The sequence below is a fragment of the Panthera onca genome, chromosome C1, assembly GCF_046562875.1.
Source record: "Panthera onca isolate mPanOnc1 chromosome C1, mPanOnc1 haplotype 2, whole genome shotgun sequence".
Lineage (NCBI taxonomy): Eukaryota > Metazoa > Chordata > Mammalia > Carnivora > Felidae > Panthera > Panthera onca.
The window spans coordinates 82,800,308-82,819,787 of NC_138346.1; the positions used below are offsets into that span (position 1 = coordinate 82,800,308).

Here is a 19,480-nt window from a genome sequence, read left to right on the forward strand (position 1 = left end):
CAAACACAGTATCTCACTAGAAAGGAAGAAGTTTAAAAAAAGAAAAAACTATCACTATTTGCAGATAACATAATTTTATTGATATAAAACCCTGAAGAGTCTGGAAAAAATTATTAGAGCTAATGAGTTCAGCAAAGTTGTAGAATATAAGATCAAAATACAAAAAGCAGTTGTATTTTTCAACACTAGCAATGAAAAAACCAAAGAGAAAATTAAAAAAAAAATCCATTTACAATAGCATCAAAAAAAAAAGTAGATAGGAATAAATTTAACCAAGAAGTGTAGGACTTGCACACTGCAAACTACAGGACATTGTTTAAATAAATTAAAGAAAACCTACATAAATGGAAACACAACCCATGTTCATGGATTGGAAAGTTAACATTATTAAGACTGTAATAATCTCCAAATTGATCAATCTATAGATTCAATGCAATTTCTATCAAAACTCCAACAGGCCTTTTCTTTTTTTTTCTTTCTTGTCTTTCCTTCCTTCCCTTCCTTCCTTCCTTCCTTCCTTCCTTTTTGCAGAAAGAGACAAGGTGATTTTAAAATTCATATGGAAATAAAAAGGATCCTGAGTAGCCAAAGCAGTCTTAGAAATTAAAAAAAAAAAAAAATTTGGAGGGTTCACATTTTCTGATTTCAAAACTTACTACAAAGCTACAGTACTCAAAACACTGTGGTAGTGATATAAGGAGAGACATCTAAATCAATAGAAAAGAATGGAGAGTCTGAAATACACCCATACACTTATGGCCAATTGATTTTTGACAGGGTGCTGAGGTCATTCAATGGAGAAACAATAGTTTCTTCAGCAAACAGTGTTGGGAAAATTGGATGTACAAAAGAATGAATTTGGACCTTGGCTTCATACCATATACAAGGTTAACACAAAATGGATCAAAGACTTATATGCAAGAGCTAAAAATATATACTGCTAGAAGCAAAGGTATAAATCTTTGTTACCTTGGATTCGACATTAATTTTTTAAACAGGACCCTAAAATTTCAAGTAATGACAAAAAATAAACAAATTGTAACAATTAAAATTTTTTGTGCATCAAAGGACATTACCAAGAAAGTAAAAGACAACACACAAAATGGGAGAAATATTTGCAAATATATATATTTGATAAGAATCTCATGTCCAAAAATATATATAAAAAAAACGCTCTTAAAACGCAACAATAAAAAGAAAATACAGAGACAAATAACTCATTTTAAAAATGGGTAAAAGATTTGAATATACATGTCTGCAAATAAGTTCTGCAAATGACCATTTAAAACATGAAAAGATGTTGAATATCATTATCCCCAGGAAAGTCAAATCAAAATCAAATGAGATACCACTTCACACCAACTAGGATAGCTATAATACAAAAGACACATAACAAGAATGCGCAGGAATGTGCAGAAACTAGAACCTTCATAGACTACTGGTGGGAATGTAAAATGTTGCAGCCACTTTATAAAACAGTCTGATAGTCCCTCAAATGTTAAACATGTTATCATATGACCCAGCAAATTCAACTTCAAGGTATATGCCTACCTATACTGAAAACATGTTTACACAAAACTTGTACTTAAATGTTTACAACAGCATTATCCATCACAACCAAAAAAGTGAAAGCAAACCAAATGTCTATCAACTGATAAATAAACAAAATGTGCTGCTATAACCATAAATGAAAAATTATTCCACCATAAAAAGGGCTGCAGTATTGATATACTACCACATGGATTGAGCTAAATAAAATAAGCCCAGACACAATTATATGATTTCATTTATATGAAATGTCCAGAATAAGCATATCAATAGGAAAAGAAAGTAGATTACAGGTTGCCAGGGGGTGGTAGAGGGGGAAATTTTAAGTGACTGCTCACAGGTTTCTTTGGAGTGACAGAAATATTCTGGAATTAGTGATGATGGTTCCACAACATTGTTTATATACCCCAAACTACTGACTACACTCTAAAATGGTCAAAATTAAATTTTATCTCATAAAAGTAAAAATAAATCCTCCCCCCCCCCCCCAAAAAAAAACCCAACCAACCAGAGCAAGATAAATGCTCAACAAATTTCAGTTTTTTCTTCTTCACCTACTGGTTTAAAAGATATTGCAAAAGGCCTCATAGTTTGGAAATAGTTGGAGCATAAAACAATAGAACGATTATTCTATGACTAGTACATTCCCAGAGTTTCCAGGGATTTCTAGTACTACCAAAATTCTTCCCCTGGTTCAAAGGAAAGGTAAAGAATAGCTGACTCCCTGGGATATCCCACCACCTCCACATGTCACGTGATTTCTAGCTTCTAGAGAAATAAGGTGCTGTCCAATTTCTGGGTACAAACTACTGGGCTGCCAAGAACCAGTGAGTATACCACCGGGCAGTCAAGCCACAGTCTAGTCAGTCAATGCATCACATGTGTTGTTACCAGACTCTTTAAGCAACCACAAAAAAAGTTGCCAAGAAGTTGGCAACTTCTTACCAACTCCCACAACATGGTCAATTTTACTTTTGCTGCTGGCACCACCTCTCAGAAACTAGTATCACTAATGAAATGGTGTCACTTTGCTCCTCCTGTTTCGCCCACTGACTCAGTGCTCAATGCTCACTGTTCAGAGCACTACCAATGTTTGCTTAGACCCAGGCAAGACCCCATGCCTTATGAGTGGAACTTGTCAGTACCTCAGGCTGTGACAGGGCAATTTTTCACCCTGAGGATTTTCTCTCTTCTCTCTTCTCTCTTCTCAAAGGAGCAAAGATGGAACTTCCGGTCCTCTGGGGCACTTTTCAACTAGTGAGTTCCACCTGAGAAGATTCAAGTGTATGTTTTCTACTATCATCCTTTTCTTTCAGAGGTTTCATATCACTTGTTTTTCTCTGAACAAGTTATATTGCCTTAACCTTACTTTCCCTGGAAAGCCTCAGTCCTATTCAGCCTCCAACTCAAAACCAGACAACTGTTCATTCTCCAAGTCACAGTTTTCCTTGATGAACTTTTCTAATGCCCCCAAAGAGTTTTGGGTGCTCCTTTCTCAGTTCTTACCTTCTTATAACCTCCCACCCCCACCATTAAAGCATGTGTCAGGTTATAACTGTTGATTCTCAGTATACAGTAGAATATAGTACATATCCTCACTAAATTATAAATTCTTCAAGAGCAGAGGTTGTGCCTTACTCATCTTTGTAATGCCAGCACCTAATAAATAGTAAGCAATCAATAAATCACATCTTAAATATGTGAGATTAAAAAAAAAAAGGCTTATCAGGAGTCCTATTGAGACCTTCTTATGGACTAGGCTCTGTGCCAACAGCTTTGTATGCATTCTCTCTCCGAATCTTTGTAAAAACTTGGAGATGTAGGTAAAGATAATATCCCCTTTTTCTGAATGGATAAAATGATGCTTAAATAAGCTAAGTATTTCAGGATTTGAACTCAAATTCTGATATCCAGTTCATGCTCCTATCTACTTTATATTCAAAGGGAAAGGATAAATTAATATAAAAGGATTTTTTTTAAGAGAGCATATTTAAACACTTAAGTTGGGAATTATCTATGGTATCTTAATGGAGGCTTCTTTATGAGGCTTTCTAAAATAAACAGCCATTGGTATGAATTCTTGCAAACAATGGTTTCTCTGATCTTGCTGCTTTTGCACTTAATACCTTAGTATATGCTGTTGTTAGTCTACTAAGTCCTTACCACCTTATTCATCTGTAGAATTCCAATTCACACTTTAAAACTTTGTGAGGGCATCACTTTGGATTTGAGGTTTTTCTGCCAAAAATATATTATCATAAGGAGTTTCTATAAATCAGGGTTAGTTTATTAATGCAAATTTCTAGACTTTATATTTATTTACTTATCTTTCTTATTCACTCTGAATTTTTTCACATGCAGAATCCATTTCTTACTCCTCCTTGTATCTGTAGTGATTGTGTAACACAAAGCCACACAAACATTGAGGCATTTAATAAAAATCTTGGCCAACCACATTTCTATGTCTCCATTTGGCCCCTGGGTAGATTTGAGGTATGATTTGCCCCTAACACTGGCCAAGAAGGATGTGAAAAACATCCAGATTTGCTATTGCCCATGTTCCTTCCTTTTTAAAACTTCCCGCTTCTCCACACAAAATGTATCCATTCCTTTCGGTTGCAGAGCCCTTATTTCAATCCAGGTCTGTCTCTTTGCAAAGGTCACGGTCTTAAAGTCTACAATATACCTGAGACATGAATCTTTTATGGCTTAGGCTAGATTTCAAAGTACAAATAAAAACAAAGCAAGCACTAGAAAATCTTGGGAGTAGTTAGGCACTGAAGGTAAAGAGAGAACTTTATCTGATGATAAAAAAGATAAATGTGTGTGCCATTAACTAGAAAAAGTAAATTAATTTTGCTGGGGGGGGGGTTTAAGATGATTTGATAGTAACATCTAAATTGGGTTTTAAAGTAAAACATGTTCATTTGCGGGGGGGAGGAGGTGGGCAACCAGGAATGGGTAAGGTAAGAGGCACTGTACAGAAGACAGCATATGTGTAAAGGCAAGGAGACCTGAAGAAGCACAACATACTCTTGAGGAGGAAGCAGTTTGCTGAATTGCAACAAGACAAGGGGAAAAGTAATAGGAGGTGAGGTTGGAGGTCTAAGATAAAGTAAAATAAAGATAATGGACTTATGTGCCAGACTGAAAATAAGGTTTTATATAAGCTGAGAAGAAGGGACTTTAATCAGAGTAGTGACATAACTAGATTTATGTCTGAGAACAACTAACTTCAGTGAAAGACAGAATATGGAATAGAGAAGGCCAGAGGCAGACTCATTAGCTAAAGAGACTATTTACTATCATTGCCTAGCCAAGGAATGAGCTAAAGCAACAGAAATAAGCATAACGTGAAGATAGAACTGAACAGACTTAGGTGTTAGGAAGGAGACAAATTCTATAGAAGTTACTGACTAGCTGACTATGGAGGTAAAGCAAGAGATAGCAGAGGATTGTGACATTTCTAATTTGGGACCTGGGGGGAACAGAATGACACTATCCAAGAGAGTAAATATAAGCAGAAGAGACATTTGTGAGAGATGTTAGTGAGTTTAATCACAGAAATGCTGACTGTGAAGGACCTTTGGGACACAATGTTAACCACTTAATCTAGGACCTAATCATATGTTGTTGAATTAATTTGATGTGTTTATGTAGACTTCTCAACCAATGCTAAAATTTTTGCAGATCTTGGATTTTACTTCCTTCACATCACTCACATATAAAGACTTCATTAAAACAACAATAAAACAAACCCCTGGTGAACTGATTTGATTTGTGTGGACCATGAGTCTGTACATAAATCTAGACACAATTTTATTATCTATTATAGGGTTAAGAAAAATCATCAAAATTTCTAGATTGCTATATACAAAGAATCCTTATATACTTTGTAAAATGAAGGCAATTAAGAAAGAAAAAAGATAACATTTCTATACATTTACTAGTAGCTAGAGGATATTTTCACCTGTAACTCCTGGTTTATCTGCTCTTTATCCTGGAATAATCAGTATCCAGTCTACTTGAGAAAATGACGCGATCCAAGTTCAGTCTTTTATTCACTAGTCATGAGGACTATGGTGTCAGATATTGGCACTTTCAGATAATGTATGGCCTTCAGCAAATTAAAAAGTGGATCCTTAGCTTAAAACTGCAGAAGAGGATAACAAGGCCTATCTCATAAATAAGAATTAAATGCTATATGTAAAAGTGTTCGTAATTATTTCTGATATATAATAAGTAGGCAAGTTAATAGTTTTCCTTCATGAGTTCTTCATGAGTGGAGAGAAAAATCTGTATTTTTTTTAAATATTGTTTTTAATATAAGACTTCGGATATTATATTTTAAAGTCATCTTCAAAGTTACTAACATATACTGGTTAAAATGTCAAATACTGAGGAGCGCCTGGATTGCTCAGTCGATTGAGCATCCAACTTCAGCTCAGGTCATGATCTCTGCTTCAGGTCCTGTGTTTCCCTCTCTCTCTGCCCCTCCACCACACATGTGGTGCTTTCTCTCTCTCTTTCTCCCTCTCTCTCTCTCTCTCTCTCTCACACACACACACAAACAAAATGGAAAAAAAAAGTCAAACACTGATATTAAGCCTAGATTAAAGTTTATTAGTCATGTGACCTTGATGGAGTTAGTTCAAATATGCTTTCTTATCTATAAAATGGGAATAAGGGAGCTTGGGTGGCTCAGTCGGTTAAGCGTCTGACTTCGGTCCAGGTCATGATCTCACAGCTCATGGGTTTGAGCCCCGCGTTGGGGTCTGTGCTGACAGCTGAGAGACTGGAGCCTATTTCAGATTCTGTGTCTCCCTTTCTCTCTGCCCCTCCCCTGCTCATGCTCTGACATTCTCTCTCCCTCAAAAATAAATAAACATTTAAAAAAATTAAAAAAAATAAAATGGGAATAAAAACTTTACTTACTTTGAAGGTGACTGTGTGTATTTGGTGACTGTGTGTATTAAAAGGCATACTGCACATAAACAATATTATTATGTACCAGTTTGTATGTTAATCCAAACATTAGCTGCTATTATAACTATAAACACTGTAATCCATTTAGTCAAATATAAAAATATATGTCATTCTTACTGAAGAAATAAAACAACATATACATATGTGTATGTATACATGCATGTGTGTGTGCTCCCATGCATGTGAGGAAATGAAAGGGAACCAAGAAATTAAATTCAATACACTGAAAAAGATACCATAAGAAGTTGTATGTTGTAGGAAAACATAAATAAACTTTTAGTCAGAAATAAGATGCAGTGATAAAATTATTAACTAAATTTTAATCCTTGTAGAATAACTATCTAAACTGTAATTTTTATGTAAATTTGGATGATCACAGGAAACATGGAAAAAATTTATAGGGTATTTTCATGTATTTTCCAGAAATAAGGACCTTAGGAATAACAGATTTTACATTGATAATATTTAACTCTAATCTGCTTTTAAGAAAGAAATACACAGATGGGCATTTATAGGTCTTTTTATTTTATCAATAAATAATGTAACAATAGCACAAATATTTTTCCCACACAGAAATGATATTTCTGACTTACCACTGATCACCTTATAAGTTTTTTTCCTCTTAGCAATAAAGATCCTTCACTGAGCTATTTATATTATTTTATCTGGACTCTCTTGTCTCCCAACAACATGTTTGATAAGAAAATTGACTAAAATACATTTTATAATCCGTAACTAGGGAATTCTTTCTTCTGTGTTTAAACAAAAAGTCCTAAGAGTACTGGATTCATAACCCATCTCTCAGTGCCATGGTGAAAAAGTGTTTATGCATTAATACTAAATAGTTCAGCAACATGGGCATACTAGCTCATTAATCCAGATTTAATCATTTGAAATGAGATAACGGCATGTCCCTATTAGTCTAAAGTTCAACCCTGAATTTATCTATGAAGGAAACCAGCAAAAATAAATTAAGACCATAATAAGATTTAGAAGGAAATGTTTCTCCAATTTTACATACTATTTTCAAGCAGTCTTTAAACTGTTTTAGCAGCATTGATTTACATACCGCTACTTAATATGTGCATTACAAATAAGGCTGATTCATTCAGATATAGAGATGATTCTTCTTGGAAAGAGTTATATCACTATATACATCTGAAGTAAAGATGAATATATTTTTAAACAATTGCAAAAGTCACTGGATTACCTCAATTATTCTGATTTAGCAGTACTCTCAAGTAGCTATCATTGGAAATCCTAGTCTAATGTCTATTAAACATTTGAGTAACTGCAGATATATTTTAAGAGCAAATATGTATATTTTGCTAAGACTAAAATAAGTCTTAAAGTCTTAATAAAATTTTCATTAATTTGTATTATACATACCTACAGACCCAGGGGCTAAAATGTTTATTACTCATAACTTATTTCTTTCAATTTAAATGAGTAACCCAGTACAAACAACTGCGGTTTTTTACAATCCTCATGCTCATTAATGTCACTGATTTGATATTTTGTAGCTAGGTTAAGAATTTAGTAGGTAATGCATCACGTATTTATCCAAAGGATAAAAAAATACAGATTTGAGGGGGGTACATGCACCCCAATGTTTATCAATAATAGTCATTATCAATAATAGTCAAAGGATGGAGAAAGTCCAAATGTCCATTGATTGATGAGTGGATAAAGATATGGTGTGTGTATAAACACACACAGGAATATTATTCAGCCATCAAAAAGAATGAAATCTTGCCATTTGCAATGACACGATTGGAGCTAGAGTGTATTATGCTCAGTGAAGTAAGTCAGAGAAAAACAAATACCATATGATTCCACTCATACACGGAATTTAAGAAACAAATGAACATATGGGAGGCGGGGGGAAGAGAGAAAGGGAAACAAACTATAAGAGACTCTTGAAGACAGAGAACAACTGAGGGTTGATGGAGGGAAGTAGGTGGGAGATGAGCTAGATGGGCGATGGTTGTTAAGGAGGGCACTTGTTATGAGGGGCACTGGGTGTTGTATGTAAATGATACACCACTGAATTCTACTCCTGGAACCAACACTGCACTGTATGTTAACTAAGTAGAATTTAAATAAAAATTTGAAAAACAAAATTTAGTAGGTAATGTATTGTAAGTCAGGTATCATAGAAAACCTTGTTCCTTGGCCAAGGGCAGAAATGGCATAATACATAAAACTCTAGAGAAGTGATTCTCAAACTTTAGCAGTAGGCAGAAGAATCCTGTAGGAATGCTTGTTAAAAAGCAGATTCCACAGCCCAACTCACTGGAAATTCTAATACAGTAAGTTTGGGGTACACTGTAGTTTAATACGCAACTTGGGGGACTCTGAAGCAGGTGATCTAGGCGGTCATTAGTCTTCAAAAGGTTAAAAAATTCCCTGGTACATAAAGAAGGCCATAAAGGATTTTTCACTGACACTCTCCCTTAAAGGTCCAATACTTTTATTTATTTTTTAATGATTATTTTTGAGAGACAGAGACAGACAGAGACAGAGCACAAGCAGGAAAGGGGCAGAGAGATAGGAAGACACAACATCTGAAGCAGGCTCCAGGCTCTGAGCTGTCAGCAAAGAGCCCAACACGGGGTTCCAACTCATGAACCACGAGATCATAACCTGAGCCAAAGTTGAAAGTTTAACAGACTGAGCCACCTAGGCATCCCAAGAGTCCAATACTTTTATCAGATTCTCAGACAGAGCCAAGACCCAAAACAGGGCAAAAGCCACATTGCCTTTGGTAGCCCTGAAGCCCCAGTAAAACAATCCCTGACCAGCAATGGGATTCCGACAACTTGTAAGATTTCTTCTAGTCTGGTTTTCTTTACCTTTTTTTTATACTTAGAGGCAGTCACCCTATAATTTTTATAAAATTACCAAATGCTAGTATAGAAACTTTATCAACATCACGTTTCTTTCCAAGAGACTTTGAGATCTGCAACTTCTCTTATTTACAGTTTGGTTTTTGAGTGTTTCTGTGGGGTTCTTTCCTCACCTTCCTAAGTTTGTTAAAATAAAGTAACTACATTACTCTTTATTTAATGTGGATTTTAGAGGAACTGCAGTTTAAAAAAATAATGTAATTTGACCTGATAATGTAAAAGTTTAAAAATTGTCCTTGTTTTTGAGAGGCTAACTAGCTTCAGATATTCAATGGCATTATTTAAAGAGAAAAAAAAAAAAAGGCTCTTTGGCCTTTAACTTGAAGTTCCCTATAGTTTACTCATAGCTGTGAGAAATGTTCTATCTTTAGGTCATAAACCCCTTTTCTTCCTCATAGAGGCATATACTTCTCATCAGTTATGTAAAGGAAGACTTAACTTTAAAGTGTTATTCAGACACTAAAAACAAATGGTAGGAAAAATTGCCAAGAAAGGGTATAGAGAGATGTACAATCACTGAATTCTTAGTGTAGCAGTGCCTTGTTCATCAACATGTTTAGTTATTCTAAAGACTATTATGTAGGAAAAAGGAAGAAAATGTTATTTTCTGAACCATCGTAACATCTATCTAATAGTTCTTATTATAATAGTGTTTACTATTTCTATCCCCATAGATTCTTATAAAAAAGAAATTCTGCATTTTTAAAAAAGAATACTATATGCTAATCACTTATCTGCAACTTGACTGCTCATCTGAGGCTGAGTAGTGAACAGTATTTTTGTACATCTTTTATGTATTTGTTCACAATGAAAGATAAGGAGGAAATCAGGTAATGAGCCATCTCCCTTAGGTGGCCAGAGCTTTTCTATCCTTTCCCTTTCTCTCGGAGTAAAAACAGTTAAAGATAAAGACACATCTAACTTGTTAAGACTACTCTATTCTGTCAGAAGATGCCAATGTGTATGCTTCCTTCACCTCTATTTAAGGAAAAAAATCCATTCCTCTAAAGGAATTTCAAGTACAAGCCAACAGGTATTGAAAGTTTTTTGTTTATGCTTTTGGAGTGGGAAGGTTGAAGGAAAGCAGAAGAAAGGCAGTGGAGACAAGGAGACAAGGAAGAATCTTCTTTTGCCTCAGTAATCAATTTCTGCATCAAAACATGTGTAACCTTACTTGATTTAGAGTAACAGGGTGGCAGCTGTGTAAGATATGCCTGAGTGCATGTGTACACTGGGACAAGGGGGAGCACTGTTACAGAGGATAGCCTGTTAATGCCCAGTTCTCATCTTTCTCCCTAAGAAAGACTGTACATTATGGCATGGGGTAGCTTTTTTGGAGGTCCACTGCAAGGCACTTCAGGACATGAATGGCTATATAATTGGCTATTTTTAACTATTACTTTCTGGGACTTCTAAACTCACTTCAATTTCACCTAATTGAAAAAAGTCCCCTCTCCCTTTTTTTTTTTAAATTTTTTTTATGTTTATATTTGAGAGAGAGAGAGAGAGAGAGAGAGAGAGCGAGCAGGGGAGAGGCAGAAAGAGACAGAGACAGAATCTGAAGCGGGATTCAGGCTCCAAGCTGTCAGCACAGAGCCCAATACAAGGCTGAATCTCAGGAGCCGTGAGATCACGACCTGAGTGGAAGTCACACACTCAACCAACTGAGCCACCCAGTCAAGAAAGCCCCTCTCCTAATTCTCCCCTGGGCTGAGCAAGGATGAGTGCTCTCAGCTATCCTGCTCTAGTCTAAGCAACCAGAGCTGAGAATCTAGAAGCCACTTTCACAGGAATCTTCATCACATTCTATTATCAGTTACAAAACAAGTTAGAGTCCAGATTCTGCAGTGCCATCAGCCTTCCAGCAACCTGTGATCCTGGTATTTAAGGATCTCTCAAGTGAAAGGCATGAAAATGTTAACCCAGCAGACCTTAGCCCTAGAACAATAATTCTCAACACTGGCTGCACTTTAGCATCATCTGAGAAACTTTAAAAAATAATAATACAAGAATCCGCATCTTCAGATATTCTGATTTAAACTTATGGCTGGTCTTTGATGATTTTAATGTGTATCCATTAGAAATACTACCTTACATCTAGGAGGAAGAAGTGTGCAAAAACAAAAAGTATTGCTTTGACATGTCAAATTGTTAAGAATGAGATAAGCAATTAATAAATAGTGGATGTATACATATGATAAAGATTAAATGTGTTGTAAAATCTGATACTAGTGTTTGGAGAAATAAAATAGAAAAAAACAGCTGTATTAAAAAACACTATTATTATCATTTATAGCAATTATTTATTATATTTGCCTAATTATGAACTTCAGCAATGACTCTGAACACCATTAAATGTATAAACCATGTTAGTTTTCATTAATTAGATTACAGAAATACAGAAACAGAATCAGAGGACTAAATACTCTGTGCATACACCATATGCTCACATTTAGTGGACATGAACTTCTTTATAATTTAAAATAATTAAAGAAGATATTACTTATCAGTAGGGTGCTCTGATTAAATACTGTACTAGACAATAGTCCAGTATTATAGACCACTGGATTCCGTTTTGCTAAATAAGGAGCAATAGCACATACACAAACTATCAAACATTTTGAAACATAACTAACAGGCCAGTGCTTTTGTGCTTAATTGATACTCACACAATGTCATTTTTATATATAAAACTCATTATTCTACGTATTATTTTCATTTGGACTGTAAAAACTACTTTCAAAGATAACAAAATTAAAGAATATACAGTAGTACTCAAAATGAATATATTCAGAAGTTAGATTCAAACAGAGTTTCTATATGCAGAATATCTTTTCATTAGCTTATGATTAAAATTTCAGAAATGTTTTACCCTCATTTCTGATTACTATTCAAGCAGTAGTGGCTTCTGACATTTCAGCACTGAGTTTTCTTCTATCTCTTTTAGTTAGCCCAGGGTAGGAAGTGATTTTAAAAACACTTAAGTGCATCAGAAGAGCTTTCTATTTAAAGGAATTCTTCAGTGAAACGTTTTTCATCATTTACTTTACAGTATTTATAGGTTCAATTTTTCATGTAACAAATTTATTAAAATTTGGCATAATAAAGTGAATACAGTATGTGTCCCTAAGGGACAAAAAGCACAAATATATACCCCCCAAAATATAAAACATACAGGAAACATTATGCCGTAACTATAAATAATGTAATAATATGAAGTAAATACTTTAAAAAGTTTCTTATAAATCAAAATATCTTCATATCATTATTATCTGGAAGAAAGATATAGTATTACTACTTCTGAGATGACAGATCTAAGGTTGTAAAGCAGAATATGTGTTTTTAACTTCCAACTATTTTATCTGTCGTCTGTTGCACCACCTTTCTCCTTTACCATATGCATTGTAGGTGGGATGCTTCATGTTGTTACTATGTCTAGCTTTGCAGAATCAACTTTCAAACTCTTTTATTTACTTCTCAAATGTGATCCTATAATTGTGCTTTATTGTCCCCAAGTCAAAGTAAGTTACTAGGATTTGTAGTTTTTCTATTTAATATCCTTAAAGAAAAATTCAAACTTATTTAAACTATAACATCAAAAATACAGAAATTACAATGGAAACAAAGATGAAATCATATAACTTTCTTACAAATCCTTGTAATTTATCTATTAGTTTAATCAAAACTTTATTTGTAATTGGAATATCCTTTATAGTTTATTATGAAGCCTTTCTTATCAGATACACCCAGGATTAGTGTAGACAAACAGGATTTCAAACCAGTATTAATCAAAAGTATCCCAGGAAAAATTGTGTCTTTAATCTTTTAGCATCCCATTTTTCTTTTTACCCAGCAAAGTACACTGTAGCTTAGCAAATTCAAGATAATTAAAGTAAGCAACTTTCTTTACTGAGAAAAAACCCAGAATAAACCCCTGAAAAGTTATAGTGGACAAGAGCCTCAAGAACCATACAACCAACATAATGGTTTACAGGGGCACAGAACTCCCTTTTAAAAATTTTGTACAAATATGGATGTAGTGTAAAAAACTATTTAGTAAATGTTAAAGGAAAACCAAAGGAAATTTAAAGAAATTCAAATAAAGTAAAAACAAGCACAAAGAAGTAAATTTAAAAAGTACAATTTCTCAAAATACATAAACTATGTTCAAGTCCAAAGTGTCTGGTTCAAATTTTTAGGTACCTTGCCTTACTTTCTTCTCTTTCAGCTTCCTGTTTTAATCCAAGTGGCAAATATAAAAAGTCCAGGAGGCAGGGGACCTCAGTCCTAGATATACCACTTGCTATATGGCCTTGGATATACCATTCACCTTTTCTAGTAACAGATTTCTATTTCTTCATCAGTAAAACTAAAACACTGAAAATTACATGTCTTTATTATTATCATCTCGAAATGTCTGTCTTACAACTCAACTTGTATCTCTATTCTCTAACTACCTGAAACACTTGTTTCGTCTTTGTAATGTGGATCACTCTTGAGCATCTTGGTCCCTGTCTTATTTATTGCTGAGTAACTAACTCATAGCAAGTAGTTAGTATTTGTAGAGCAAGTAACTGAATGAATGAATAGAATTTATGCTTCTCGATACCACTATGAAAAACCCAAGATTATTTCTTGACTCCTAGGTCTCTCTTTACCTAACTACATATATAATAAGAATCAACACAACAATCCATGTTTTCTCTCTCTTTGAGAAAAATTCCTGCTTAGAAAAATACTACTATTCCCTTGAGTTAGAATTTGATGTCCCTTAGCCACTGTTAGCCTAAAATGTCCACAATAATCTCATGTAAAGAGATTAATTCTTTTCACAAGACAGAACTTAAAAAAAAAAAAAAAAAGACTTAGACATAACTTGATTTTTTTAGCAGAAACATAAAAGTGGTTTAATGGCATCAGAATTTGCAAAATAAAGTAACTTGAGTTTTCGAACTAGGTTGTCAGTTGATTAGGATTCCTGAGTCTAGGCCCCCGATCATCAGAATGAATATATCAAAATACCAGAGAGAGAGAGAGAAAGTGTGTGCACAAGCATTTTATAGAAGTTGTTTACAAAATATAAACATTATTTCATGTGGAAAGTAGCAAGGTCGTTGTCTTTCCTTTAATTATCTTCCTATTTTAAATACATATGAAATTGTATTTGTTTAATTTTCTATAATGAAAGTGACATTTTTGTAAAAATCCCCATAAATGTTAGCAAATTATTAGATTGGAATACTAAACTTTAAGTTTTGTTATTTTTAAAAAGAAAATCCATAATAAATTATTGTACACAATAATCCTACCTCCTAAGCAACTATGAACAATAATTACAAACTTGAAATTAGATACTATTATACTACTTGTCTAAGAAATCATTTACAATTCTCTCTCAAAGAGATGGTTCTGAGTCTTTCGGTCTTAATCTTACTATTTTCTGTATCCCAACCAGGTTGTTTATCACTTTCTTAATGCTGAATTATAAACACTACATAATATTTTAAACAACAAAAAACCAACTTTTTAGTGTTTCTCTCATGTGTCTTTACAGAAACATACTGTTCTTATAATCCTACTACTTTTCAAAAGCTAATTGTACAATAATTTACTCTTTGAAATTGGAATTACTTTTCACAGAAACGAAATATTAACAATGATGGTTAAGTTTCTAGGATGGCTTGGAAAACTACATTGAGCCCATAATATATAGTATGACACACTGACAATATGAGAAACAGGCAAGGAGTTTTTTAATTAGTTCATGGCGGGGGTTGGAGGGGGGGAAGCCATTGATACCTTTAAAAAAATACTGGATCCTTAAATATCCAAAGAGATAGCTTTAATCTAATCCCATTTATTTTTTTCTTATTTTATTTAAATTTTTACTTATTTATTTTTGAAAGAGACAGAGCAAAAGCAGGAGAGGGGCAGAAAGAGGGAGACACAGAATCTGAAGCAGCTCCAGGGTCTGAGCTATCAGCAGGGAGCCCGAGGCGGCTAGGCTCAAACCCATGAACCACAAGACCATGACTTGAGCTGAAGTGGGACGCTTAACCAACTAAGCCACTCAGTCACCCCATTAATCCCATTTAAAACATTATTTTCATACAAGTTTTCAGTGAATAAAACTTAAAAGGACACATCCACGGAAACACAAGCCAATAAAATTTTTGCAGAACAGAGTAATGTAACTTTAACATTTATTTTGCCAACGAATAGGTGTGTTGTTTGAATACTTAATAAAGAGCAGACATAGCTGGATCAAAATACTGGCACATGAAATATTCTGAATTCTAATTTAGTCTTTCTACTAACTTTTCTACTGCCATGCTTTAAAAGGTATGAACTTTCCGTATGTCTCTGTTTCTTTATGGGAAACAATGGGGAGGTTTTTCCCACTATGTTTCAACAATAAGATAAAAAATTTAAAAATAATGTAAAGAATTTGGAAAATACAAAATCCTAAATAAAAGTCTGACATAGTTTTCAAGGAACTGTAAATTAAACTGAATTTGTTTTATTCTGCAAATGAAAAATTACCAAGTTAGACACTCACCATATTTAAGCCATCAGTTTTTCAATATATAATTGCTAGAACAGTTAATGTTTTTAACAGTAGTGCCAGGCATTTTTAAAGATATATCTACATATATATGTGTGTGTGTATGTGTGTGTATATATATACATATATACATATATATGTATATATATACACACACATATACACACACACATATATATGTACACATACATACATATACAAATGTACACACACACACACACACACACACACACGCACACACATATATATTACATACCCTGATCTTATTAAACAATCTTGAGGTGGGCATAATTATTACACCTATTTTACTAACGATGAAACTGAGGCAGATAGGAAATGGTAGAATAAGGATTTGAATCCAGACAGACTGGCTCTCGAGTCCAAGCTCTTAACTTTTTAAAGAATATTGCCTATTTTTTTTTAATTAAAAAAAAAATTTTTTTTTTTTGAGAGAAAGAGAGTGCAAATAGGGGAGAGGGGCAGAGGGAGAGACAGAATCTTAAGCAGGCTCCATGCTCAATGAGAAGCCTGACATGAGGCTCGATCCCACAACCCTGGGATCATGACCTGAGTTAAAATCAAAAGTCAGATGCTCAACTGACTGAACCACACACACACCCTAATACTGCCTTAAGTCTGATGTGGAGAAACTAGACAAAGAAAAGTAACCTATTTATATATTATTTCACTTAATAAGAATTACCAAAAGCACTGCTGTAAGCTAGGAATAGAATATTTACATTAATGAAGTATGATCATTTATTCAAATTTCTCTAATACCTGAGCCCAGCAGTATTTATAGGTACCCATTTTATTAGCTGAGCGCAGGAAAGCAAAAGTAAAGAGTAGATTAGGTCCTCATGGGTAGAATTTCAGGGAAAGTTTGAAGTATTTTTAGGAGTAATGGATAAATTTATTTTTTTAAAAAGAGGAGAAAAAATTAAATTCATAATTTCACAAACATTCTGAAATGTAGTTATTACTAATAGAAGCAAAGAAAGAAAAGGAAAGGAAATTAAATTTCAGTGAATGTCCACAACATGCTATGACTTCATATGCACTCTATTATTTAATAATCATAACTGTGTGAGAATGGAGTCACTATGCTAATTTTACAGATAATCCCCCAAGTTCAGAACCTTAACAGCTCACCAAAGGCTACATACGATACGCTCAGTATGTGGAGCCAGTGCTCAAACTGAGGACTGCTTCTGAAGCTCTAAAAGTTGCTACATATTAAAAAAAAAAAAAAAAAAAAAAAAAAAGTATGGTTATCACTGATCATCTGTGAATACTATAGTTGTACTATAGCTTTTTAGTATATCTCAAATTCTGGAATTGTGATACCTCCAGCTTTGTTCTTCTTTCTCAAGATTGTTTTAGCTATTCAGAAGTGTTTGTGTGGTTCCATACAAATTTTAGTATGATTTGTTCTAGGTTAAAAATGCTGTTGGTATTTTGATAGGGATTGAACTGAATCTGTAAATTGCTTGTGGTAGGATGGACATTTTAACAATATGATTTCTTCTAATCCCTGAGCATGGGTTTATTTTCCATTTGTTGTGTCATCTTTTTTTTTTTTTTTTTTTTTTTCTTTTTAGAGGGGAGAGAGAGAAAGAGTGAATGCACGCACGCAGGACAGGGGCAGAGGAAGAGAGAATCTTAAGCAGGCTCCATACCCAGCATGGAGCCTGACACGGGGATCGATCTCACAATCATGAGATGATGATTTGAGCGGAAACCACACTTAACCCAACAGGCCACCCAGGCACCCCTGTGTCATCTTCAATTTCTTTCATCAGTGTTTTATAGTTTACAGAGTACAGGTCTTTCACCTACTTGGTTAAGTTTATCCCCAGGTATTTTATTCTTTCTGGTGTAATTGTAGATGGAACTGTTTTCTTAATTTCTCTTTCGGCTACTTCATTATTAGTATATAGAAATGTGACCATTTCCACGTATGAAACAATTAAGTCACAGGAATAATAGGTACAGAAGAGGGAATATAGTCAGTGGTATTGTAATAGTGTTGCATGGTGACAGATGGCAGTTACACTTGTGGTGAGCACAGCACAACATACAAAGTTATTGAATCAATGTTATCTACCTAAAACTAATATAATGTGTCAACTATACTCAAATAAAAAATTAAATAGTTCATTCCAAATATAAAATATACAGAGAAACATACTATTGAATATTTAATTTTAAGCATAAATTTCGTAACCTTTCTTTTCCAAAGCTATTGGTTTGTAACAGTTTAAAGTGCTATTTGTCTCACTTTTACATTCTTAGCAGACTTTTTTGTATTGGTGCTTATAAGCAGTGTATAATATGAAGAATATACTTCTGAATGTTTTTTCTGGTCAAGAGGATTAAATAAGATAATGTATGTAAAACACTTAGCAAAGTGAATGGCAGAAAGTAAGCACTTGATACATGTTAGTGATTTACTACTGCAGTAAAAAATCCTACCCAGCATTCTTTAATCATAATCATATTTTTCTTTGAGAAAGAGAGTGCACATCAGGGAGGGGCAGAGCAAGAGGGAGAGAGGATCCTAAGCAGGCTACATGCCCAGCGCACAGCCTGGTGTGGGGCTTATCCTCAGAACTGTGAGTTCATGACCTGAGCCGAAATAGTCAGATGCTTAACCGAGTCACACAGGTGCCCCATAATCTTACTTTCTAAACTTAGTTTGATAAAGGAACTTTGGTGGGGCTGTGTCATACCTATTAACTTATCACAGAACTAGGGATCTCTGGAACACACTTTGATAGAAAGAAAAACAGGAAGGTGTAAATGTAAAACATAGAACATATCAATCCCTAAACAATTCCCAAGTGATTCCTCATTTCTGTTTAAAAAGTACCTTGACCCGTCAGAATTATTAAATTAATTTGGTAAACTATCTTTTCAAACACAGTAAGCTTCCCAAACACTTATGGTCTATGAATCATCAGTGGTCAGCTAGACACTGCATGAAAAATAAACCAATGTTACTGATACCGTCTCATTAAGAATGCTTTATAAATTAGTTAAAAGACAAATAAGTGAATAAATAACACAAACTCAATTCTGTAGTTTTTAATTTTAGATGTTAACTTGCTTTAAAACCATGGTTTGCCATTTCTGAGAACGCCAGAAAGTGAAGTTCAAGATCACCAGATGGATGACGCACTGGCAGAATTCACCAACCAATAGTAACGTGATACAACTTGTCCCTTCAGTAAATGCTTATATATATTTACCTCATTCTTACCATTTAACACATCTTTGCAATATTTTGGTCTTATACTAACTAAAGTGACTTAATCTATTTTTATAATGTTCTTAGTATTTGGGATATTTCTTGAACTTTTAGTTATTAATTACATGGTTTCTTACTTAACACAGACAGAAACCAGTGTTCAAAGAGGCTTAAAATTTAAAGATCAACATAAAGATATTTCATCAGCAATATAAATTAAAT

General features: G+C 34.0%; 1 protein-coding gene across 7 annotated transcripts in view; it reads right to left on the reverse strand.

Annotated features, from left to right (window-relative positions):
• The window catches only part of MBD5 (methyl-CpG binding domain protein 5), a 443,648-nt gene that overhangs the window by 411,453 nt on the left and 12,715 nt on the right, over positions 1 to 19,480 (reverse strand). The window contains exon 2 of one of the 7 annotated variants that reach the window (XM_078451301.2): positions 2,694 to 2,816. The exons of the other annotated variants lie outside the window; for them this stretch is intronic. The gene's annotated coding sequence lies outside the window, so the exon portion shown is untranslated. The remainder of the gene's footprint in view (positions 1 to 2,693; positions 2,817 to 19,480) is intronic. 7 annotated transcript variants of the gene reach the window in all.